General features: G+C 36.8%; 1 long non-coding RNA gene across 1 annotated transcript in view; it reads left to right on the forward strand.

The window, feature by feature from the left end:
• Positions 1-3022: 3022 nt before the first annotated feature.
• Positions 3023-26196, forward strand: part of LOC139045189 (uncharacterized) — a 30335-nt gene continuing 7161 nt past the window's right edge. The window contains exon 1 of the long non-coding RNA XR_011503084.1: positions 3023-3239. This is a non-coding gene — a long non-coding RNA (uncharacterized lncRNA). The remainder of the gene's footprint in view (positions 3240-26196) is intronic.

Below are 26196 nucleotides of genomic sequence, written 5' to 3' on the forward strand. Positions count from 1 at the left end.
AAAAATCTGTATTTTAGTCCGTCCTACTGTGCAGAAATAAAAAAATTGTAAATTCTGACAACAGCTACTTCTATTCTAACTCAACATTTTCAGTTTGTTTGGAAACAAAAGTATAAACTAAGTGTTCACCACAGCCAATACCAACTATATTTCTGTTCTGTAGGTTTCCTAATTTAGTAAGAATATTTTTTAACATGACACTTTTCTTCATCAATATTTATATTTATGTTCATTATGAAAACAAATAATTTTATTTATTTTTGAACTTTTTAAACTAAATATTCCATGCCAGATGTTTCATTTCAGCAAAATGAACTGCCCTAATCTTTGATTTGATTTTATAAATGAGATCAAAAAATTAAACTACCACTGGAATTAACTTGTCAGTTTGAAGCATCTGATAACAAAGATAAAAGTAACGTCATTTAACCATTTGCAAAGTTCTTCTGCTAATAGAGTCAATAGCAGCTATTACTTTCCTTTTTTTATATGCACAAGAAAATTTGGACTTCAGCATAAGCCAAATTAACGAAGAACGTTAACTTGATCTAAATAAAAAGATTTGCTTTCAGAGTAATATGAGAGCCTACCTTCTTTAGCTACATTTGTTAAATTATCATCTTTGGCAGAGTTGTCTATAAACAACTGGTAACTTTTGAAGTAGCTGCTGATGCTTCTTCAAAAGAGTTGTGTCTGAGTTTTCATGTGTTTAGTGATATCATTACAGGTCCTATAGTGGATAATAAATGTCAACAAGTATTTTGTGCAAGTTAAAATTTCATCCTCTATTTTGGCAAGCAGAAATTCAATAATTAACTTTTCATTAAAAGTTTTATTGTGAAAGTTTTAAAACGAAATTTTTAACTTTCCATTTTAAAAATTTTTGCTTATGACAAAAGGCAAAAAAAGCCCCAAGACATTAAAGGAAATATACGTATTCAGTGGCTGAATGACTGAAATGTGGACTTCTACCAAACCATCCTGACCTATTGAATGCAACTATTAATAATAACGCATTGCTTGACGATAAAAAATCTAGGGCAATGCTTTCAGCAAACAGGGACAAGTGTTAATTTGGACTTTCCAAGCAAACCTGGGAACATGATCCCCCCTGCACCAGAGTCAATGCTATTCCTGTCTGTGCATGGATCAACTGGACCATGCATGGATCAGAGTAAAGCATGACCACAAATTGCATTAGTCATGTATGAATTTTTATATAACTTATATTTTACTATTGGATTTTCTGTGTGTGGGGAAACACCAAATTTCAAATTAATTTAGGGCTGGTACGAGTTTGTCTGCTTACGCTAACCTATCTCCCTCCCCAGTCACTCACTGTTCTTCACTCCATTAGCTGTGAATATAATTAAGTCTGAGGATTTTGTGGTTTTCTTAGCATGCTTACTGAGAGGAGACTTAAAATCTTTGCCTTTTTGCTTTTTGACGCTACATATAGGATAAAAACAAGCAGATAATGCTGACAATATCATTTAAGGAGTTAATAAAGAAAGAATGTCTGTCTGTGGCTAATCTGGTGGGACACTGTAGGATCATATTAAGTAATATTTGTTGAACACTTCTATAAACAAGGCATTAGCCAGTTTTTCTGATACCCATAGTGGCCTTCGTTCAGTCTCGTCATCTCTTCAGCTGAATTTCCTCATCTCTTAAGTGGACATGCAGGATTTTCTGAAAAGTCTAGATGGAATTGAGGCTGTTCAGGCTATCAGTGACTTTAGGGAAAACACATTTGTTGTGAAAAACATGGTTTGGTCCTACTAAATTGGTAGCATTCTTACTATTAAGATCTTTAACATTTTTAAAAAAATTTCTTTTAATTCCCAGCTGCCCTGATGAGGAAACTGAAATAGAGAAAATCTAGAGTACATTCCACCAGGCCACACAGCAAGGTCTGATAGAGCCAGGAAAGCCTTTATGAAATCCAGACCCTCAGACGAATGTTCTATCATCTAGACCTCCATGTGAGCCTCACAAACGTAGGTAGGAACAGCTTTCCCTAAGATGCTCATGAGGCAAATCAGAGCGAGGCTTCATTCCATGTGATTTCTAATTTGAAATGCAAACAATTGCCAATTTGTTTGACTTGTATTTATAATTATTTCCTTGTGAATTACTCATCACTAAATGCTTTATAAATATTTTCTCTCTTTCCCAATGTCTATGAAATGATCATTGCATAGAAAATGTTGGCTTTCAAGGATTTATTAATATCTCCTTTTGAAATAACATGTATTTGTAAGATAGAATAAAATCACTCTCAAGAAACAAATCTTGCGTTTGAATTCCGCCTCAGACAATGACTCATCTGATGTGCTTAATAAGATGATCTACATGGCGACTTTTATTTAAAGGTATCCGTTATAGAACAAGTAGAAAGTACACATGCACATTTGGATTTAGTTGAGCACAGCCTCGCCATCAGCTCCTTCTGATAGATTGTCAGACTTCCCTAAGTTTGAGTAAGTTGAAGGCATCTCACTGAATGCGTTACCGAATCTGGTTTCACTTTTGCCAATAATGAAAAAAAGAAGCTAGTGGCCATAATATGGCAGCAGGCATCATATGCTTACCATAATCTCAAAGGTTAGCTCTGCCTGAAGAACTGAGCCTTTTATTTCTCAGTCTTTTTGAACATGAGACATAATTTAAAGCATTTTCTAGATGGTAAAATAAATACCCCTTTACGCAGAAACTTAACAAATTCAGAGTAGAGCACGGAACTCAGTAACTTGATTCAGAATATTGCTCTTACTCTGTGCTTGTAATTATTTTAATATCGAATAACTTTAAAGAAGAAAGAAACAGCGGTTTGCCCTCTTTTGGTCCTGGCTGCCATCAAATGGCAGTCGTATGTGTGCTTTTCAGTCTTAGCTGTGGAAAAGTGCATATGAATTCAAACCAGCCTAAAAACTAAAAATCCAACATCCCCTTTTAAAAACAGAGATTCAAAATTGTTAAATATTAACAGCAATCTTCTTAAGAGAGAAGGGGAATCCATTAGAAAAAATTCAGAGAAGAGTCACATTTATTAAAGGGCCATAAGGATCGACTTTTTAAGAAAAGATTAAAGGAAAAATTAAAAACGGAAACCTACATCTGTTGCAGGAAAAGACGATGGTAACCGAAGCTGTATAGTAACGTCAACAGTCTGGGAGAGCAACTTCTCATTTTGGCGTAATTGAGAGAGTGAAATGACCCAACTCTATTTGTTAAAGGTAAGTATCATTCAGTGTTGATGTCCTAATCGAAAGGCAAGTCCTCAGCTTTAAATACTGTTTAAAACGTCTTTAAGAAAGACAGTTTAACGTGAGAAAGTGTGGTAATAATCAAATGGATGTAGAATTTTGAAACGTATTTATTCAATTCAATCTCTCCTTCCCCTCAAATCTTAAAATAGTAAAAAAAAGAGAGCTACTGAGATGCAAAATTCTCAACTCCATACACTAACAGAGGACTTCTTTTGTATGACCGACTCAGAAATGCATACGGAGGGGCAAGATAATATGAGCAACAGGGTGCAGGGAGAAGAAAATGCTCATTTTAAAACGAACAGGAAAGATTGTGTGAAACATGAAAAGCCACCCCATATCTGAAAGAGATTGAAAAGGGAAGTCAAGAATGTCATGCGTTTTCCCGTTCGCCTTACCTGATTCTTCTTGTCGCTTCGTTGGTTAAGTTTTATAGGTTGCAATAACTGGCATGGAAGAGGTATGCCTGTCAGCTGTTCACAATGCAGAATCTTGAAAAGGTCAGCATAGTAGCAGTATGACAGGCCATGTAAGTCATTATGTGACTTATAACTCATTTGTAAGTAGAATGAGAACTGGAGCAAATTAATGTAAACTCTGCCATAAGACCTCCGAAAACATGTTAGTTATATTGAAAGCTAGGTTTTCCTTTTTATCTAGATATTTTCCAACAAATGTGTTGTCTTCCTTAGGAGCAGTAGAAATAGAAAATAAGTTCAACTTGCTGTGAAGAGGTTTAAAGAAAAGATGTTAGCAGCAGAAGGAAGGCAGTTTTGGGAGAAGATATGTAATAAAATATATAAACAGGTAGTATGTGTGTTTAGGTTCCGGTTGGTGACACTTAGATGTCATTTCCTGACTAATAAAAATCTCAAGACTTTCAAAGTCATGTATTTTTGAGGAATATTAAAATAATATCAAATAAGAGAATACATTTGTGACTTTCTATAGTTTTATTCTGTTGTATCTGTTAATTGTGGAGCTTTATCTTGCATTAAAATAGGCACAATTTTATCCCATTAATCAAATGGTATTTTTGAAATGAAAACTAGTGAGGTACACATATAACACAGCACATTCATAAGTACTGAAATGCTAAAGTAAGTTGCTGCACGTGCTACAGGTGATTGATATGGAGTAGTGAAAGAGTTAATCCTCCACAATACCTTTTTTTCTCCGAGACGGTCCACTGTGCCTCTGTTCTACACTTAGGCACAGTTCCTAATGGCAAAATCTATTAGAATGCACAATACTCTCCCAAGGGAGGTGGTGGAAGTCCTGTCACTTGAGACATTTAAAACTACACTGGATAAAGCACTAGAGAGCTGTGAGTGCATGTGCTCCAACCCTCAGGATAGAATTCATGACCTAATGGGTGCTTTTCCACCCCTTAATGTCTCTGATTCACTGGGTGTTTTAATAGCTCCCTCATATTTAAGTAGATGAACAACAGTCTGTTTTTTCAATGGGAATTTAGTTTGGTCTATAATGTGTCAAGACAAAGGTGACAAGACAAACCACAAGGGAATGGAGGAAGCCTCGTGGAAATTTAATTGATCTGGAGGAGGGTTGAGCAAACACAACAGTGTATTAGGGTTTAGCAAATGCCTCAACTTTTCTCAAATGTTTTCAGTTCAAGGAAACCCAAAACACATTTGGCTAAACACTTTTTCCTTAATTTTCAAACCCATGTGTATTTCAAGGGAAATTTAATCCATGTGTTTCTGATTCATTTACACTTAGCTCATCAAAATGTGGTTTCGTAAGACCCATTTGATGTCTAAGAAGCCTTGTGAGCTTTTTTATGTCTTTTTTCTTTGAACCAGGAAGTTGCTTTTTGCCAAGAGTCAATGGAACTTCAACCCAAAAAGCAACAGTTTCGTTCGGATTTTGGAATCCTTGAAGGTGGTGGGAGCTAATGTGCAGGGAGGGGAAGTGGACACATTCAGATAGAATGAACGTTCCCATTTCTATGTTATCTATTCACATGACTTGAAAAATCTTTTTTTAATTTATACTAGAAAAATCCATATTAAATTCTTAGAAACATTGTAGAAAACATACGGATGAATTTTATTACAGGATGCAATGTTGCCAAGTGTTCTGATAATTGTCCACTAATGTGTCTCTTGGTAGTGAGTAATCAGGCCGGTCGTGTCGTATTTATCTCAGGGGCAGTTATAAAGAAGTGACTCCAAAAGGTGTTTAGATTGGCCATTTTTCTATATTAAAAGAGAAAAGCCCTCTGTCTAGTTTTTGTTGCTCTGTGCACAATACTACTGGTTCTTTAAACAAGAAATGAGACAAATAAGGCTCAGTGATTGTGCTGATTCAGGTGCACACAATCCCCTATCTCATGGTCAGTGTTCTTAAAGAGCATCTGGGGTAAGGGAACATACATCTGGTCCATCCGTCAAGTCCACGAGAAAGCCAACAATGTCTGCACCTGCAGGATGAATTACATCTTTGGTGAGTGTGAGGAGCTGCATAATGAGACAGCTGAAGAGCTGACACATTGCTTTCCTCCTACTCCTACCATCTCTTGTTTTTGCCCTCCTTTTCCTTTTTGTTCTTCTTCCTCTCCCCTTTCCCCACCTTTACACAATCACCGCTAGATAACGGATCAAGTGTGACACATTCATCCAAGGGGGAGTTGACATGGTTTACACATTGCTTTTCTTTGGTTGTTCTTTGGATGAATTCTTCGTTGAGAACAAGATAATGAAAACCAGACGGTCATTGAACACAAAATCTGCTGTCACTTTGGGATGTTCCTCTGCAGCCCATTTCATTTCAGAAAGCTTGGTCCCCGAGTTTACTCCAGGAGAGGATCCCAACCAGGTGGAATCCTGCCCCCCGTGGGCTTGGAGAATTCAGCAAATGCTGCCAATATAGTTGCTGCCTCACCTGTACATCAGAGAGCTCATCTGAATGGAGCAGCTCCTGCCAGCCTGCTATAGCTTTAGAAACATGGCCTTTTCAGTATTCAGATGAGTTCTGTTCAGGGACCTTCATTGTGGGAATTGAAGACAGAAGAATCAGAATAGGTGACAACTGAGAGTTAAAAGAGCATTGAAAGTTTTTTAACTCATGCTGACCTCAAATTTTGAACCATCGCCTAAAGGAAATGAATTCTTTAGAATGTTACGATGAATGAAGGAGAACATGTTCTTAGTTTCTGGGCTGAGTTTTGACAGAATAGAGCAAAATTATGCATTGTCAACTACGGCAGCAAGTTCAGACTACAGGTGTGAGGATAAAGAATTATTCATTGATTCAAATCCTGTATCAGTGAGTGAAAAAGCTCAAAGCAATAAAAATACAGATGAGGTCCCTGGCATTTGAACAAAAGTTTATTTTCACTTTCTAATTTGTCACTAGTTTTACACAGACACAAAAACAACATCTCAGCTATGTAAATTCATCTCTGAAAACACAGAGGTAAAAACTATTATATATGGTTTAAGATAAAAATATTCTCTTTTAAAATTGGCTGGGAAGACTCTTTTACACTCACAGAACTTATGAAAATACCCAGTCTCTTCTGCCTAATTTCAGTTCCTTTCTCAAAGACATGTAATCAAGAATAAAAACTACAATCAATGCTCAAAATGTAACTCTCACACATCTTTCTAATGCTGGAGAAATACCATCAAGTTTTTTTTCAGTACAAATATATATATTGCTTTCAAGTGTCAGAAATCTTTGTCATTATTGATCAAGCAAAACAAACTTGGTATGGTATAGAATTATCTTTTTTTTTTTTTGAGGAAGATTGGCTCTGAGCTAACATCCACTGCCAATCCTCCTCTTTTTGCTGAGGAAGATTGGCCCTGAGCTAACATCTTTGTCTGTCTTCCTCCATTTTATATGTGGGACGCCTGCCACAGCCTGGCTTGATAAGCGGTGTTAGGTCCGTGCCCAGGATCCAAATTGGCAAACCCGGGCCACACAGAAGCAGAGTGCATGAACCTAACTACTACGCCACTAGGCTGGCTCCTAGAATTATCTTATTATCTCTCCCCTGTAAGTGTAGAAATGGAAGCAAAGTGATTAACAACAAAATTTATAAACTGCTGTAATTTGCGTTACTGAGAGATGGAATGGAATCTGGAATCGTTTCGTCCAAACTCCTAATTTTCTAGGTGAAGAAACAAAAAGGTCAGTGAGCTTAGGAGGCCTGTTCAAAGTTCCCAAACTGGCTTATATCAGAGTGGATATCAGAGTTTAGCTCTCTTAAATACTAGTCCAGTGCTATTTTAACAGTCAATAAAATTTCCATACAGGAATATATTCCTGGGATAAGACACATCGGATAAGACTACAGAGATTTTTTTGAACTTGAAAAATTCTCAGTAGGTAGAATTCCAATAGATACAACAGATTCAAGTGGAATTCACTCATTGAAATGGGGTTGGGAGCCCTAGAGCCCCATATGCTTGCTCTTCCACCCGCTGGAAGGACTCTAAGGCACCTCAGAAGAACACCAAGTGCTCCTTAGGACTATGTCTTAAAACCACCATCAACGTCTCCAATTGTGGAGGATAGACACTAAAGTGACCCCCAATGACCCCACTGTATTAGTTTACTAACGATACCATAATAAATTCCACAAACTGGGTGAAAAACAACAGAAATTTATTTTGTCACAATTCCAGAGGTCTGAGATTAAGGTGTCGCCAGGGTTGGCTTCTTCTGAGACCTCTCTCCTTAGCTTGTAGATGATCATCTTCTCCCTGTGTCTTCACATGTTCTTCCCTCTGCACATGTCTTTCTTCTAATCTCGCCTTCTCAGAAGGACACCAATCCCATTGGATTAGAGCCCATCCTAATAATCTCATTTTAATTACCTCTTTAAAGACCCTATCTCCAAGTGCAGCCACATTCTGAGGTACTGGGAGTTAGACACCAACATATGAATTTGGGGGGAACACAATCCAACCTATGACACTCACCTTCTTATGTTCATGCCTTTGTTATAATCTTCTTCTCTGAGAGTGGGTGAGAACTTTGACTTGATTCTAGCCAATGGAATATGGCAAAGGTGATAGGAGTCCTCCCATGAGTATGTAATAACATTGTATAGTAACCTGTCTGTCTTGCCAACAGACTCGCTTTAGAGACTTTCTCTTTTGTTGGCTTTGAAATGATCAGTGGCCATATTAGGAGGCCCAGATGGCAAGGAGCTAAGGAAGACCTTCTGTCAATAACCTGCAAGAAGCTAGCTCCCTCAGTTTTATAGTCACAAAAAGATGAATTTTGCCAACAGCTTGAGTGAACTGGGAAGTGAATTCTTCCCCAGTTGAGCCTCCAGATGAAAATTACAGCCCTGGCTAAAACCTTGACCATGGCCTTACAGAGGACTCAGCTACAACATGCCTGGACTTCTGACCCACAGAAACTGTGAAGTGATAAATACATGATGTTTTTAAGCCACTAAGATTGTAGTAATTTATTACACGGTACAAGGAAAGTAATCCCTAAAAATCCATGAGTGACTTTGAAACCAGGCTATGGGCAGAGGTGGGAGGAATTTTGATAAACATGATAGAAAATACCTAGATAGCTATGAGCAGCAGATTATTGGCAGATATCTGGACGTTAAGGGCACTGTCAATGAGGCTGACAATGAAGAGGGGAGTATGTTATTGAAAGTTGGAAGGACAGGGATCCTTGTTATATAGTGCCCAAAAACTTAGCAAAATTGTCTTCTATGGTTCTATGGAAAATACTTATAAGTGATGAGTTTGGTCATAAGGCTGATCTTCAAGCAAAGTGGTGAAGGTACTGTCTTGTTTATTCTTGTTGATTATAGTAAAATGTGAGGGGAGAGAGATAAATTGAGGGAAGAACTATTAAAAAAAAACCCAAGATTTGATGATTCTGAAAATTCTCATTCTCTCCAGATGGAAAAAGGAAAAAAAAATTAACATTGACATTCACTGTCAGAAAAGCTTGCTCTGAAGGAAAGTCAAGGTCGTGACTCCATAACTTCTTACTGAAGCCTCAGAAAGATTAAAAGATTAGGGTAATCAGTCACAAAAAGAGATCTTTCAAGAGATTAACAATGCGCCTCAAAGATTCTTCCAATCAAATCATAAAGATTCTGCGAAGTTCGGTGTGATGCTCCTTAGCCATGTTAGCAGGATGCCAAGGTAGAGAAAGGATTATCTCAAAAATATCTGTGGGCCTAGTTTTTGTCTAGTGACATGGACCCCATTAAAATCTACAGGAGACCCAGAAAGTACTTGAGGTAATTGTTTCAATGAAGAGGTCACTATTGGCTTGGACTGAAAAGACAGAGTGCAATGCGAAAGGAGGCTGTCAGATCACCCCAAATTCTACTGGCTGGAAGTGCTGACAAAACTACTCACTTGAGAACCTACAGTACCTTTCATGACAAAAGAAGGGTGACCACAAAGCAGAACCAAGAGAGAAAGGATGGAGGCTAGAGCCACAGAGAATTATTCACAGTCCTTGACATCTAATCACTAAACTCTTGTTTGCCTGGCTAAACTTCAGAACTCCTTTTTATCTTCCATTTTCCTGCTTTTTGAACTAGAATGTCCACAAATGTTATTTTTAGGGTCTCCCCCCATTTTATATTGAGTTTGTTAGATGTAGATAACTTGTGTCTTTAGCATTACAGGGTTACAGATGGAGAGGAATGCCTCAAGGGCTAGCTGTTCTTGACAGATTATATCCAGAAACCTCATTCTTACCTAGACCTGATTTAAATGATGAGATTTTGAATGTCGAGCTGGTACTGTTACAGAATGAGACCCTTTGGATCTTTGGAGGGGGAGAATTTATTTTGCATGTTGGAGGGACATTAATAATTGATGGCCAGATGGTGGACTGTGGTAGACAGAAACCAAAATGACCTTAAAGAGCCCCACTTTCAAGCCCCGGTATAAGCCCTCCCTCTAGATTGTGGATGAGACCTGTAAGTTGCTTCTAACCAATAGAATATGCACAAAGTGATGAGGTGTCACTCTTGAAATTACGTTACATAAGAATCATCTTGCTAAAAGTCTGTCAACAGCCTAAATCAACTTGTAAGTTGTAAGTGGACCTGTCCCCAGACGAGTCTCCAGATAAGAAACACTTGTTTGTTTGTTAATCTTTTTTTTGTCCTCTCACCTATATGGGGACATGTTGCCTTCAAGACCAGGATATTGTAAACTTTTGAAATTAGGGATTATGGCTGTCATTTCTATTGTCTCCTGGCACTTAGTGGGGTGGTAGTGGAATGCAGTTGAGTGAGTAAGTAAAGGTCGGGGTTAACTTATTTCTGGCTCAAATCTTTCTTCTCCAGTATTCTCAGTAAGTTGGCTCTTTTCATACTTATGAGTGCTCTAGTTCGAGGTGCAAAATGAAGATAAAATGATGTACAGCAGGAGATGAGGAACTATTTCTTCTCTGTTTCTTTTTATCATCAAGCAAACATTTTACAGAATTCCATAACGTAACCTCTGGACATATCTCATTGGCCAGTCCTGGGTCACATGCTCATGCAAAACAAGCCCCTGGGAAGCTGACGGATAGGTCAACCACGACCTGCTAAGACCAATCGTGAATCTCCTGAGTCACTGGGGAAGAGATGGTGGATTCCCTTGAACAAAATTGACTTCCGCCAATGTAGGAAGAAAAGTGAATTGTCTGTTGTTTTGACAAACAATAGTATCCTCTTCAAGAAAATAACACAGTTTTACAAATATCCGTATTATAGAATGACTGAAAAATCCATAAATGCAAATTGAGGGCCTCCCATGGGCAGTACTCTAAGAGCTGGGAATACAACAGTGAAAAAAAGATAGAATTTCTTCTACTTTAAACAAATAATGTCACGTGTTGATGGCGTAAAAGATAAAATTTATAAATGACTTGGCAAGGATGTTGGGGGGGGGGCACTGTTTTATGTAGGCTGGCCATGTGTAATTCCATGGAAGAACAGCAAGTGACACAAACTGACCTGAATTCACACTTGTCTAAATAAAAAGAGATTCCCCCTTTTGCCCCTGTGGCCAATCCCCCATTGTACTTGCTCCAAATCTCTCTCTCGTTCCCCAATATCTCTAACCTGTTCTTCACTATGAGCCACTTTCCATGAACACTTCAGCATACCAAAGATTCTCCCATCTTAAAAATGAATGAATAGGGGCTGGCCCCGTGGCCAAGTGGTTAAGTTTGCAAGCTCCTCTGCAGGCGGCCCAGTGTTTGGTTGGTCGAATCCTGGGTGTGGACATGGCACTGCTCACCAAACCACGCTGAGGTGGTGTCTCACATGCCAAAACTAGAAGGACCCACAACGAAGAATATACAACTATGTACCAGGGGGCTTTGGGGAGAAAAAAGAAAAAAATAAAATCTTTAAAATAAAAAAAAAAAAATGAATGAATAAACTAAGAAGCAATAATGGTGGCACTGTATAGGGCTTCACTGTGCGTGTGCGGCACCACTCCATGGGGAGCCAGACACACACTACCATATAAATAGTTGCAGTGTGGTGTCTCTGAAATCTTCCTTCTACTGCAGTTTCCTGCTCTAGACACAGTCTTACCTCTCTGTCCTCCCTCTCACTGAAAAACTTCTTAAAATAATTTCCTAGACTAGTTGTTTCTTCATTTTCTTCTCTTATTTATTTCTAAAGCCACTGCAATCTGGACCCCCTACTGGGTCAACGGTGACATCTTCTTACTAAACCAAGAGACCCTTTTCAGTCTCTAGGATGTTAGACATTTTCACAGCATTAGATTCTCTTTCTTGAAATACTCTCTTCCCATTTCACATTCCCCTCAGTTTCTTCAGTCTCTCTCTTCCTTCTCAGCTTTTCTGGGGATTTCTTGCAATTCTAGGACACTCTATGTTCTGCCCTAGGCTATCTTCTCTTCTCGCCCATGTGATGCAGGTAGTGCAATGTAGACTTGGGTGATCAAAATCTTATCAGCCATTTTTTAGTGGTACACAAAGTTATTGATGTATTTTGGTTATTTTAATGCATCTAAACCATGTTCAGTTTAATTTAATCTTGGATTTTGAAGTTGATATTTTTGAAATGAGATGGATAGATAGATTGATAGAGAGATAGACAGGTAGATAGATATTGATCTAGTTATATCTATGCAACAATTAAGGACTATCTCACCTAAGACACTGTGATCTGGCACCTCCCTGACACATACTAGGTGATGAATAAGTACAGTTGAATAGATTAATTAATATGAATTCTTTTTGAGGAAGATTAGTCCTGAGCTAACTGGCGCCAATCCTCCTCTGTCCACTGAGGAAGACTGTCCCTGAGCTAACATCCATGCCCATCTTCCTCTAATTTATATGTGGGACGCCTACCACAGCATGGCGTTCCAAACAGTGCCATGTGCACACCTGGGATCTGACCCGGCGAACCCGGGGCTGCCGAATCTGAACGTGCGATGTTAACCACTGCGCAACCCACCGCGCCGGCCCCATATGTGATGTTTTAAGGAAGATTATAGGAAATACAAAATCGTGAGTGCAAACTATGAAATATTGAGGTAGAATGTAAAATATCTATGAAATGTGGCTCGATTTATTTTCTACCCCCAAATATCAATAATCTGGCATTTTGGAAGACTAAAATTTTGCATCTAATTTGATATGGGTTATTGATTCTGTTCAGACTTGAGGTTAAAGGTCAACCATTTTTGTGTTTTGTGCCATGTCCTTGGTCAGGTAGAAGAAGAAAACCATAAAAGTAAATAGAGCAGAGAGATTTGATTATCTGGGCATTTAGATATAGGATGCTAAGTGAATATAAGACAATAAAGTGTTTTAGGGTAAACAGAGTATTTAGTTTCTGACTTATAAACAAGAAAGATAACTCAAATACACTGAAATCTCAAGAAATATAAAGCTGAAGAAATTACATTCTTATATTTTTTGAGCATAAAGGGAAAGAAAAATGATTCCGACTTCTAAACTTCCAGCCAAGCTTCCCATGGGTCAGTTAGACATTTTTATTAAAAGGGAAAAAAAACACAATATAATACATCCATTATTCTTTCATTTTGCAAAATGTCAAACTCCATGTGATCCTTTTAATTTCTATGGGTGTTCTAAACAGATTCTATCTAGAGATGGAGCTAATACACAGCGTGGCAAGTACAGATCAAAGTGTGCATAAAAAGCCCTCATGACTTACATGCACGCACACACTCACACACACACACAACAGTATCAAAAACCCTTGAATCTGACAGATATAATAAAGTGAGCTTTCTTTCTCCTGAATTTCCTATATCTAACATATCTATATTTTGCTCAATTTTGTCTCATGAAAATGAGTTTTGTGTCTAAAAGACATGGACTCCACAATGTACCTATGCTACTTTCTCACCTCCTGGAGTAGAGAAAAGGTCAGAAACAGTTCACTGCCGATTCCTTGAATAGCCAAATTGGTATTATTTTCTGAAGTTGTTCGTGGGAATAAGACAACACGATGGTGAGATTGGATAATTTCATCTGAAATGCGCAGCTTCCTTTCATCTCTTCTCTGCCCGCCCAAGGCTAGAAGTCACTTATTTATGCTCATCTTAATATCTGAGGTTTTGAACCACTCTTAGAGGCAGTGAATAGACTGATCAAACATATGTGTTTAAAAGCAAATAAACTTTATTCCACCTCCACAGAAGAGAAGCTAATGACTTAAATATGGAAAAGCAGTTTTTCCTTCCTCACTTACCGAAAACCACGAGAACTTCCTGTCTCCTCATTCGTTAAGTCTACCTATGGTGGTCTAAAGGGGAAATGCCCGAATATTAAGCCATAATCAATCATTGTACACACACTAATTACTTCTGTCCTCCCCTTTCCTTGTCATCACGGTCCAAAGCAGGTTTTTGAGACTGAGTACATTCATCCGAGCTGTTAGCTGCTACGCTCCACTGCATCCTCGTATGATCTGCCTGGTCCAGACCCCTGGAGAAAATTTGTGCATGCATACTGTATGTGAACTTTAGATAAATAAATAAACATGCGAAACAGCTTCCAGATAATTGAAAGCGAATGAAGGAGGGAGCAAAAAGAAAACAATTTCTCTGGGGATAAGCGGCTAAGGTGGCAGGTATGATTAAAATCCATATGATTTATGGCTAGGTGGATTGCTAACATGACAACCCTGTTAGTGTTTGTTTGTTTTGGGTGCATTTGACAATAAAGTTTTGTTGTTGTTGTTGTGCTTGCTGTGGGTTTTGCTCAGGAGTTAGCCACTCAGGAATTCCTAGTGCCTGACTGAGCAGTAATTTAGCAAGCTCTCTTGTGCTCTTTTCCTGTCAGCATTAACATGTCAATTCATTTTAATAGTCTGGGCATGCTCAGTGGGCATGCATTTTCTCAGTAGGTATCCCAGGGGCCCGCCCTGTGGTGCAGAAATGTGTTATAGCTTGTCTCAGACCGCAGAGACTTCAGCAGGTTTATTTTCGTTATGGCCAAGTATATTTGTTAAAACAAAGCCAAAATAATATATACAATCAAGATTCTAACAAATGAAACAGATTATGTATATTTGATTGGTAATTGAAGCTCTTTCAAAGATTAGGTTGTGAAATCTTTCCTTACACCAAATTATTATATGGTAGAGCTTTACAAAAATGTGTGCTGTCACTGCCTTTAGTTTTTGGAAGTTAAATGATATTCTGTCACAATGGGAATTTTCTGTAATCATGATTAATAGTTGAAGTGGCTTTTACGTTAAACGAGAATTTGCCTACCCTCTTTCTCATTAAAGTGCTTTCAAATGTATTCTTATCTAATATTCTGTCCATAAGTAAGTAGATGAATGAATGAAGAAGTAAGTACATAAATAAATAAATAAATAAATAACAAACAAAAAAAACAAATACTAAAATCAAACTACCAATTAGGAGTTTTGGTGCTTTATAAATCTGTCCTTCAATTGTCAAACTGGGTCCCAATTTAAATCCAAATTTCAGATGTGTTAGGAAACACCTTGTCAGATGGAAAGGAAGTAACAAAGAAAAGAAAGAGGAGATGAAAACTAATTCCATAACCAAAACCTAATTCGGTGAATGATTGCAGAAAGGTTGGCAGTTTATGCCATTTATTCAAATTACTGCTTAAAAAAGCGAGTCTTTGAGGGCACGCTTTAAAGCAGCTAAAAAATTTAAGGCGTTGTACTGTTGACACCTTTTGGATCTCAGAATTTCTAAAACTGCTAAACAATTTGGTAATATCAAGAGTAAAGGGAAATTTGAGAGAAAGATAGAGTAGAGAATTATGTCAGTTCTTTTTTGAATGCTCCATCTCAATTTTTTAATTCTTTTTTCACCCCTGGTTAATTAACCTTTGTCTACTCGATTTTGTAAGGGCAGTGAGTTGACTGAGTATAAGCTCATACGATTTTTCTGTAATGCAGTTGGTGGAAATGGTGAGGCATTTGGGCATCATTACACGATAGAACAGAATTCTCCTTAGAAGTCAGAGTTTAACAGAGGATATCTGTTAGCCTTACACCTCAGGTATACTCTTGCCTCTCCGTAGACATTCGTTAAAATAATTTAAAATAAGGCTTTTGTAAAGTATTTTGCATATAGAACATTTAGAAATTTTTGACACAAACTTTCAGAATTCTTCAGTGTCATGTTTTCATTTTTACTTCCTTTCAGTTTTAACTATGGATATTTACTAGTTACCCATTAGCAAGAGTTGTCTGAATGTTTCAAATCTTCAATGATTGGAAAAATAGACTGGTGTATTTAAGCAGTAATAACTCAATCCTAAATAATTGTGTAATATTTTAACAGATATCATCAGTTCTAGTCAGAAAGTCACAACTACAGTGCTTTTTAAGGTCAAAAATATTCACTGAACTCAGGAAGTAGCTGCTCATAAATGCTTATTCAGGTCAGGGAAAATGTTTTTCATACTCTGTATCTAAAGGGCAAAGTGGAAAGATAGAGGATAATAGGAAGGGATACAGAGAAGATTAGATGGGTGTGAAGGCAGAGGTCAGAAAAGATGGAGTGGCTCTCCTTCCTGACACAATATCCTGTGGCTTTTCCATCACTCTGCCTAGTTCCGACACCTCTAGAGTCTTCCAGATGCTCCTCTCACCCTGCGTACAAGTATATCCCTGGGTGTACATCTCTCTGTATGCAAGCACATTCACCTTAAGGAGATTAGCGAAAAGAAAAATGAAGGAACAAAAGATATTACTTGTCTTCTCAACCTTGAATTACACCCAAATTTTGTGACTTCTCTAAAGTTTGCATATTGGGAAAAACTTAAGTAGCATTTAGTCTTTTTGTCAAGATGAAAAATGATACATTTGTCCTAAAATAGTGAATACACCTTAACTCACAAAAACTTTGTTCATGTAAAATAGAATAAAAAAAAAGTCCTTCATCTATAAAGTGATTTCAGATTTTCAATGAGAGGTAGTCTATTTTCATAAGTCAGTCTCCTTATACAGGCATTAATATTATTATAAAATAATAATAATTATGATTTCAATGAAACAAACTAGAAACTATATTCTGCCTATCATCTTCTCTCTGTATTCAGTATACAATGGATTATCAGGCAGCCATAAAAATTCCCTGGCTTGTATTTTTATTCAAATATAGTGCTTTCAATTATTTTTACATAAAATTTTTGTAGACAGTTTATGATTTACATAATCTATGATTGATAATATTTTTTAATAAAAGTCCAAATCTCTGTCTCTCTCTCACTGTTACATACAAATAAACCCACCACACACACACACACACACACACACACACACACACACTCTTCAGGGCTCTTTTCAATCTAATAAGGATTATTTTCAGGACATCTCAGACATAATGTTCCAAATTATTATTCTATAATCCTTGTTCTTCTGCTGTAGATAAAAGAAGGGTACATTTGAAGAACAAATGCTTAGAAGTCTCTTTTACTTAAATGTGAAAACAATCAAAAAAAGAATTAGCTGAGAAATATACAAGAAGGTTCCATGGAATTCTGAATGAATCCTTCTACTAGTCAAAGTGTTTACATATGTTGTGTGTGACTAGAATAATGCAAGCCTTAGAAAATACTGTATTTTAATCAATTTTCACAACTATTTTGAACAGGACTTTAGAAATAATAAAAAATGTAGCACATAAATGTCCAATAGCCAAAATATACTACCTAATCATTTGCTTTTTATGGAAGTCAGGGTGGGAATAGAAAAACTATTATTTCCTTTAAATATCTTTGTCAATTTCTTTTACTCTTAGGATTTATGGCTCCCTTTTTACAGTGAATCTACTTTTCAAAGAATTGCTTATTCTTTGAAAACTTTACAAAGGCAACCTACGTGATTCATTTTCATATTATTTACACCAAATGTGTAAATCATATACTAATGACTGTAGCATCTTTGTAGTTCTTTTTAAATATGGATGAAATATGAGTTTTATTCCAAGGTACAAAACGTCATTAAGGGCTCAGGTGGTTAAAATCAACATGAAAAATACATGCTGCATTTTCTCCCCTTAAATGCAATAATGTAATCAGATTTCAAGTCATCTTACCTACCTCACTTACAGCTTTATGGAGATTAATTAGTTTTTAGACCCCAGTCACATGATCTTTTCTGACTGTCATTTAGCTGGCTGACTAGAACCTGTAAGCTGTCTCCCGTCCCAAAGGACAGATTAAATTTGAGTATTGTTTGTCTTTCTTTGATTTAAAGGTGGATTTTGAAAGTTATGGTTTAATTGTATTTTGTTGCTAATTGGAAATTTATTGTAACTTCGTTTTGGAGGAAGGTAAATATTTAAATAATTATAAATAGGTCAAACAACATAGTCTCCCTATTTTAGTATAAAAGCTGTTATTATGCTGACACCTAAAAACTAGCTTTTTGTTATTTATGATCCAGATGTTGTAACAGTCAGATGAGTTTTCTACAGTAAACCTCTACCTTACAGAGGAGGCGACTCGGGGGGGCCCCAAGTTAAGGACACTGGTAACTGGTGGTCCCAAGACAAGTTTCTAAGGTCCAAATGAACAGGGACTTTTTAAAAATTACGTGGAAATTTACTAAGCAACAAACAAAAAGAAGGACGCTTTGCCTCAGGGGAACAATTTCTGTTAAAAAAAAAAAAAAAAACCCACAAACAGAAAACAAAATTCAACGACAACAGAAACTTAATAGTGACGAATTTGTTCCTCCTTAATAATGTATTTTCTATGATTACTGTTATCCTTTATTACTCTGTCACTGACCGAGCTGAGGATTAAAATTGAAAGACCACAGCCTTAGTTTTTATGTTCGTCTACTTAGCCATGGATTCTCAATCGAGAGAAAAACAAAAGAAGAAAACACTGATAAACTACTTCAATATGCTTTACAATATGTGATTAAAGAAAGAAAAGAAATCTTGTCTGCTACAGTTGTTAATACATTGATATTTCTAGCTGGGGTCCTAATTAAGGTGTAATGAGAGATTTGGAGTGCAGTGAATTCCCTTCATTCACGTCACTAAACCAGTGAACCACAACTACACGTAGAGTTTCAGGCAGACATAAGACCAAGTGAATTAGTTATCCTATAACTCCCGTGCAGTTGGTTCCGAACTGGAGCCACTGGGGCGTAGAAGCACGGTGAATGTGTGACTGCCTGGCTGCTATGTGACTGCAGATTTTCTTTCATGGATACTTAACAATAAACAGTCACTCCACGTAGGAGAGAACTTGATTCCATAAACACATGGAATTTCCTGGCTCTTGAATGAAGACGCCACAGGATTTTCACTGCTCAGGTGTTACTGGATGCAGTGCTGATTCGGGAACCGAAATGATCTGTTTCCCTTGCCTGTGGAGTTGGATCACTGCCTTTGGCAGTAACCCCAGACTCCTGCAAATGATGAAGACATCCCTCCATGCCTACATAGAAAATGGCGCCAACATGGATGCCATTAGAAAGATTCAAGTGAGCATATGCTGAGAAAATTGTGTCATCCATACCTTGCGTGAAAAGGGAGGACTGAGAACACCAGTATAGGTTGAAGTCCATTCTCTTGAATGAGAATCCATAGGTTGTTCAAAATCTCTGTAAGGACACTGATATCATATTTTTCTGGCTCTTTTTTTCTTCCAACACATGGTTCATCCACTTGTGCTTCCTGTGTGTGACTTTGGCAATAAAGTAATCACTCCACTCTATGCCTACCTTCAAAGATTTTTTAAATAATTAGAATAGACAGAAATTATGTGAGAGAATCTCAATACGCATCCTGGAGCATTTGTATAAATAATAGATTTGATAAGCTTTATTTTCATTTTATTCATAATGACCTTTGGTGAGTAAATGCCATTTCAAATTCCATATTTGTAAACAACAAAAACCCAAAGGCAAGAGATGGGTAACAGGATAATCAAAACCTTCTTTAGATTCATTGGTCTCATCAGCCTCTCTGTTATTTTTAGAAAATGTGTCATTATGTTTGGGTTTTTTACCAGGAAGCATTGGTTCCTTATCCTATGACATTCTTTTGGTCCCGTACATAGATTTTGTGTATATGTTTAATTAAAAATAATATTAAAAAATTCTCCCATTGCCAGGTAAACATAGCATATCTAATTAGTTGTCTCCAGTGGTCTTATAACTTTAGAGTTATAACTGCAGAGTTATATTCTTTATTGGTACCTGTGTGCTGCCCCTCTCTACTTCTCCCACAAAACAGACCTGTTCCAGCAGGGGTAGACAGTAAACACCCCCATCCACAGAAATTATCATAAATAAACAAATGCCTGAATATATCCATTTCTATCACCAGTAGGCAGCATTCCAAGCCAGGCATGTTGATCCTGGTTTCTGTTCCATTGATAAAAGGGGATATGCCATTTTTGTTCCAGCCCAGAGCTGTCCAATGTGCTCTTGTAAGGCAACTTTCCATGTTGAGTGAATAAGGATCATTGTTTCCTACATAATGAGCCTCCCCCTCCTTTGGCTCTCGGTGAAAGGCTGCCACCACACTGGCTAAGAAACAGTCCTGTTTAACCGCCAAGTGTCTGCCGAACACAGTGTGGTAATGGGAATGATTTTCTTATCCATCATTACATGACTGGCACGTGAATAATTTTACCCACCAGGTCATCATGTCACATCATCCATGTTAACTTGGCTGGATCAAATGTAAAAATTATATTACTCCCACAAAACAATCATTTTTACAGGAAAAAATCAAGAAATGTCTTTATTTCTACTCCCCTCCACCCCAGTCTATTGAAGATGCTGGTTACAGAGCTGAATAGTTAAGAAAGCCACTAAAGGACATTGACTAAATTCATATTATAATTTTAATTATATATATTTTCAAGTAGCACATCTATTTTATACCTGTTTCTGGCTGGAATAGCTAACTAAGGATCTAGAGATTAATATTAGATCCAGTTCACTGATATTTATTGCTCTAAATCCAATCTATATTAGCATGTCAGCCCTGTATCAAAGCAGAAGACAGCAGTATTTATGATTATTAGTACAATATTGAATCATCCTGAACCAATTACTGATCCAATTACTGTGTCATTATTATCTTCTGAATAGGGCTTGATTTGTCTGTGATAAATATGATGCAATTAAACCACCTTTTTACATAATAAAACACTGCAGGTGTTTATTCTTAAGAGTTCACAGATACCAACAACCAATAGATTTAATTAAAAAAATCCTTGATATAAGTGTGAATTTCATTAAATTTTTCTAACTTTAATGTACATGCAAAGTGTATCTTATTGAAAGATACAATGGTGTAATCTCTTGTCCGTCTATTACTGAGAAACTATACTACCTGTCAAACCAAACAAAAATTAACGTGGTTGCTTAATATTCTGATATTTATTCAAGGCATATAAACATTAACTGAATTACTAAAAATGTTTTTAGAAATAGATATATTACAAAAAATATTGATAATAACAGCAATTGTGTATATGTAATTTTAAAACAAGTTTTTTCACTACAGATTTAAATATACTATTATTTGAATGACTCATGCTTTAAACAAGCTGAATATTAATAATTCTAAAAATGTTCTTATAAAAGACAAAAATGTTAAATAGAAAACAATATTTAAATTTAGTATTGGGGCCTGCCCTGTGGCCAAGTGGTTAAGTTTGCGCACTTTGCTTTAGCGGCCCAGGGTTTCACTGATTCCAATCCTGGGTGCAGACATGGCACCGCTCATCAGGCCATGATGAGGCAGCGTCGCACATAGCACAACCAGAGGCACTCACAACTAGAATATATAACTATGTTCCAAAGGGTTTTGGGAGAAGAAAAAAAAAATTAAAATGAGTATTATTTTTGATGTTGAAGATAACTCAAGAAATTGCCTTTGTTCTTGATGTATTTCTTTTCTTCACTCTCTCTAGCCCCAAATTTAAAATTAACATTTATAATTAGAGGAGTGGAAAAGAATGATCAATATCAGATTTACATTTTTTTTTAATTTCACAAGAATATGTTGAAGACTATAGTAATCAACTTGATATTTTATTTATTTATTTATTTATTTTGCTGAGGAAGATTCGCCCTGCGCCAACATCTGTGCCAATCTTCCTCTATCTGGTATGTGTGTTGCCACCACAGCATGGCTGCCAAAGCAGAGCACACTGAGTTTAACCACTAGGACACAGGGCTGGCCCCAAATTCTATCATTATTAATTAAAGCACTAAAATTCAGGTTAAATTGGAGACATTTTGGGAGAGATGAGCAGTTGACTCATCAATTTTCCAAGACTTTGACGTAAATGGAAGATTTTTATGATCTTATTTAAAAAAGTTGTATTACAAGTAACGGATTCAGAAAGAAAAACCCCATTGACAGGTTCAATTTATTGCCAAATAGGCATATAATACTATTTACATCCTGTAATTTTTTTGATACCTTTTGAAGAAAGAAAATTTGGTATAAATTTTAATCTACTTATCAGGCTAGTAGGTATTTAACTAATTTCGCTCAGCAGTGAAACGGCAGTTGACCACCAACACTGTTAGATGTGGTTATGTAACATGTATCAGCATTTACTGACTGCATTATTACAATTAGCCAAGAGTTTCAAACTGGTTGATGACATATAGCTTTTATCACACACCTTACTATCGGCCTATCCAGGTAATTATAGAAAGTTTGTTTTTGCTTTAAGCCTGTAATTACACAAATTGCAGTTTTCATCCTCTTTCTTCCTCTCTCTGTCTATCTCTGTCTCTCCCTCTCTCTCTTTTCATGAATAGTTCTAAATAGGAGGGAGTTTCCATTTTTATTGCCAGCATTTCAATAATTGTAGATGTGCTCTTGTAGAAATCAATTGATAATTCTGAACACCTACCATCAATATCCAATTTTCTCCATATTTTTAAAAAGCAAGAATAAACTCAAATCCATTCCAAGGAGATTAGCAAAAATGCACTTTGTTTTTTTCATCTACATTGTATATAGGGGAGGAGGGGAGAGTTTGTTGTGCCTCGCATAAAGAAGTATTAAACATTAAAATGAACCCTTTCATTGGTTCAGACTAAATTTACTCCTGTAACCACAGAAATTCAATATAAATTAAGAGTTTGTAAAAAATGGAAAATGGGTACTAGATTCCAGACAATATTTAATTTAACTCAAGTTATTTTATTTTAAAATAAAGGCAACAACACTGAGAATAAATTAATGAACTACAATTAATTATATTTACAATAAGTGGTTTGAGTTTGAAACACCTACTTTCGGCACTGATAAAATAAAACCTACATTCTGCAGAAGCTAAAGTAAGTTAAATGAAGATGCTTTTAACAAGGTTATTACTTAAGCAATGACAGGTTTACAGATTTTAGCACCACTGGGTTTTCACAGGAGCTACAGCAAGTGCTAAAATAACGCACACCTTCAGGTTCATTAAATCCACCAGTGTGATGAAATAACTGATATTTTGCTAGATTACTATAGTCCCTCAAAGAACCATCTATAAATAAGATACACTAATAACAACTGTTTGTGCTGGTAAAACAATGAAATAATTCTTCCAAGGTTTATCTGCAAGGGAAAAAAAGAGTGTTTAAGCAATACTGTTAGCATAGTTACGTCTAGTAATTTTGATTTCTTTGGAGTCACATATTTATTTATTTACCTAAAATAGGTATGTTCTGTAAAAGGTTTTGCCATGGGGCTGCACTTAGAAGGAAACTTGTAAAAAGGTGGTGTATATAAAGAGGAAATAAACTGAATCTCACCCCCAAATATTTACTTTATTGTCTGATGTTTACTAGGATATTTATGGAGGCTGTTTTATTTAAAGAACTTATAAAATTCCAACAACCGCCAGAAACGGCAGCATCTCTGATAAATTCTTTACTGTAGTCTGTTGTGAGATGAGCCAAAAGCATAAAGAGTGAATTTCTAATAAATCAATGGAGCCTGGCCTTTGGAGACCTAGAAGACATATGGACAGTAATAGACTATCTCAGGTTGTCTCATGAGTGATTCCATCTGGATGAAGTCTTGGTGTTATTCACAGCCTACTTCTCCCCTAAAACACCTTCAATCTTATCCACAGCCTCCATCTCAAATGTCAGACCACCTGGGATATGCAGCTGTCAGGCTGAAAGGGGAGCTGCCTGGGACTGGCCCTGGCCTGCTCATCAAGGAGATACTGTCACTAGCCAGCAGGCAATGCTAGGTGCACAGGGGTGACAGCACTACCGAAAGCAGGAAGATACGCCTGGCTTGGGATTTGAGATTTGAAGGGAAAAATAAAGAACTAGCTAAAACTATGGATATCTATCTCTACAAGAGAGCTGCCTCTGATACAATATTCTCTTCTTCGTGATACTTTCTTTTTTCTGGTCAATATGCATGTAGGGATCAATCTATTTAATTAGGAATGAATCAAAAATATATAATATTACACAAATATATTTATTCATACTTCATATCATTCTCAAGTCTCTTGTCCTATGTTCTCCTACATTAGTATTTATATTTTCTATTACTAAGCAAATTTAGCTTGATCAGTGCATGCCCTCCAAGAGAAACTTTTCTTTATCATAATCAAGCTTAGCTTCTTTTCTCCTCTCCTCTGCTTCCTTTCCCCCTCCGTGTCTGCTGATTTTGTGACTCTGACAGTCTGGAAGATAACTAGACCTTGTGACAGGTAGTGATTTTAGTTTGAGAAGTGACTAATACTAATCCAATAAATTTATTATTTAGCGTTTCCTTCTTCCCTTTCAGGAACCCCCCTTTAAGAAATTAGCAAACACAGATTTCCTTTGCAGCTTCAATAAATTGCATCCTTTCTCCTTAGGGATTGAATTACCTTTCTGTGATTCTGTTTTTTTTTTTTTTTTGCAAGGCTACTGAGGGTCTCTTAACTCACTGAAAATAGTCCCAGTTCAATGCAAATGATGGCCTACACAAGAGGGAAGTTACCCTATCTGTCTGAGGTGCTTGTATTTCTAAGTTTTAGGAATGGTTCCGGGCACTCCGAAATATTTATCCAATGAATGAAGGAATTTGTATATTTCTATTTTCCTGTGAAAGAGAAATTGTCTTTATGGATAATCAAAGTCCAATGTGAAGTTTTATTTGCCTTAAAATTTTCTTTTCCTACTGTATGACTTCACTCATATGTGAAAGATAAACAAACATAGACAAGGAGACAAGATATGTGGTTACCAGATGGGAAAGAGGGTGGGGGAAGGGCAAGAGGAGTAAAGGGGCACATGTGTATGGTGACAGATGGAAATTAGACGTGGTGGTGAACATGATGCACTCTCTACGGAAGTCAAAATGTGATGATGTACACTTAAAATTTATAAAAAATTATAAACCAATGTGCCCTCAATAAAAAATTAATTAATTAAAAAAACTTCCTGTCCTAAATTTCTTTTCTATGCACACTTGTTACAATCCTGTTACTCTTTGTTTAGTTTTTCTCACTATCATGTTGTGCTTATTGCTTTTTACTTCCTTTTTCTAACCCCTTGTCTACAATATCTGGCTTTAAGATAGACTCTGACAGCTAAGTAAGTTATTTGTTGGCTTGTTGTCTGGTTTGATGAAAAATGAATCATAGCTTTCTCAGGGAGACAGCACAGCATAATGGTTAAAAGCATGGATTCTGGAGCCAGGTGGAATGAGTTTCAAACACAGCCCTCCAACAATCACTGGCATGATGTTGGGCAGGACTGCAGTGGGTGCTAAGTTCTCCACAGTGAGGACATGGTACAATCTGCTTTGTTGGGTGGTGGAAGAGCTAGTCGTGACAGTGGATGAAGTGCTGTGGATGAAGTCACATAGTTCAGTGCTACCACTGAATGCCTGATATTGGCTCTACAAGTTTGACTTGATCTGCAAGTTAAATATAATGGTCTCCATTTTACTCTTAAGAAACGAAGCCTGAAAGAGTTAAGCAATTTGCCTGATGTCACATTAATGTGAACTGAGGTTTAAATCAAGGTTAATTTAATTCTAGTGTCTTTATATTTTCTGTGAGTTGCTCAGACGGCAACCATCATGACTCTTTTCTTTCATACTCCTTCTAAGTAAATGATCAAGACGGGTACTGGCTCCCCTTTTAAAATAGATTCAGAATCTGACCACTTCTCTCTACCTCCACTACTACCACCTTGGTCTTAAATCTCCATCATATCTTGCTTGGAATTCTTTATTGGCTTCTTAATAGATCTCCCTGCTTTTATCCTAGCCCTTTACCTTCTATTCTCAACAAAGGCACTCAAGTGATCTTTGGAAAGTGTAAGGCCTATCATGCTGCTCTTCAGCTGAAAATCTTACACAGAAACCCCCATTTTACTGGGACTAAGAACCAATGTCCTTGCAATGGCCAACCATGTCATAGAAAGAACCAGCAAACTACGTCCAGCACACCAAATCTGCCT

The sequence above is a fragment of the Equus asinus genome, chromosome 4, assembly GCF_041296235.1.
Source record: "Equus asinus isolate D_3611 breed Donkey chromosome 4, EquAss-T2T_v2, whole genome shotgun sequence".
Taxonomy (NCBI): Eukaryota; Metazoa; Chordata; class Mammalia; order Perissodactyla; family Equidae; genus Equus; species Equus asinus.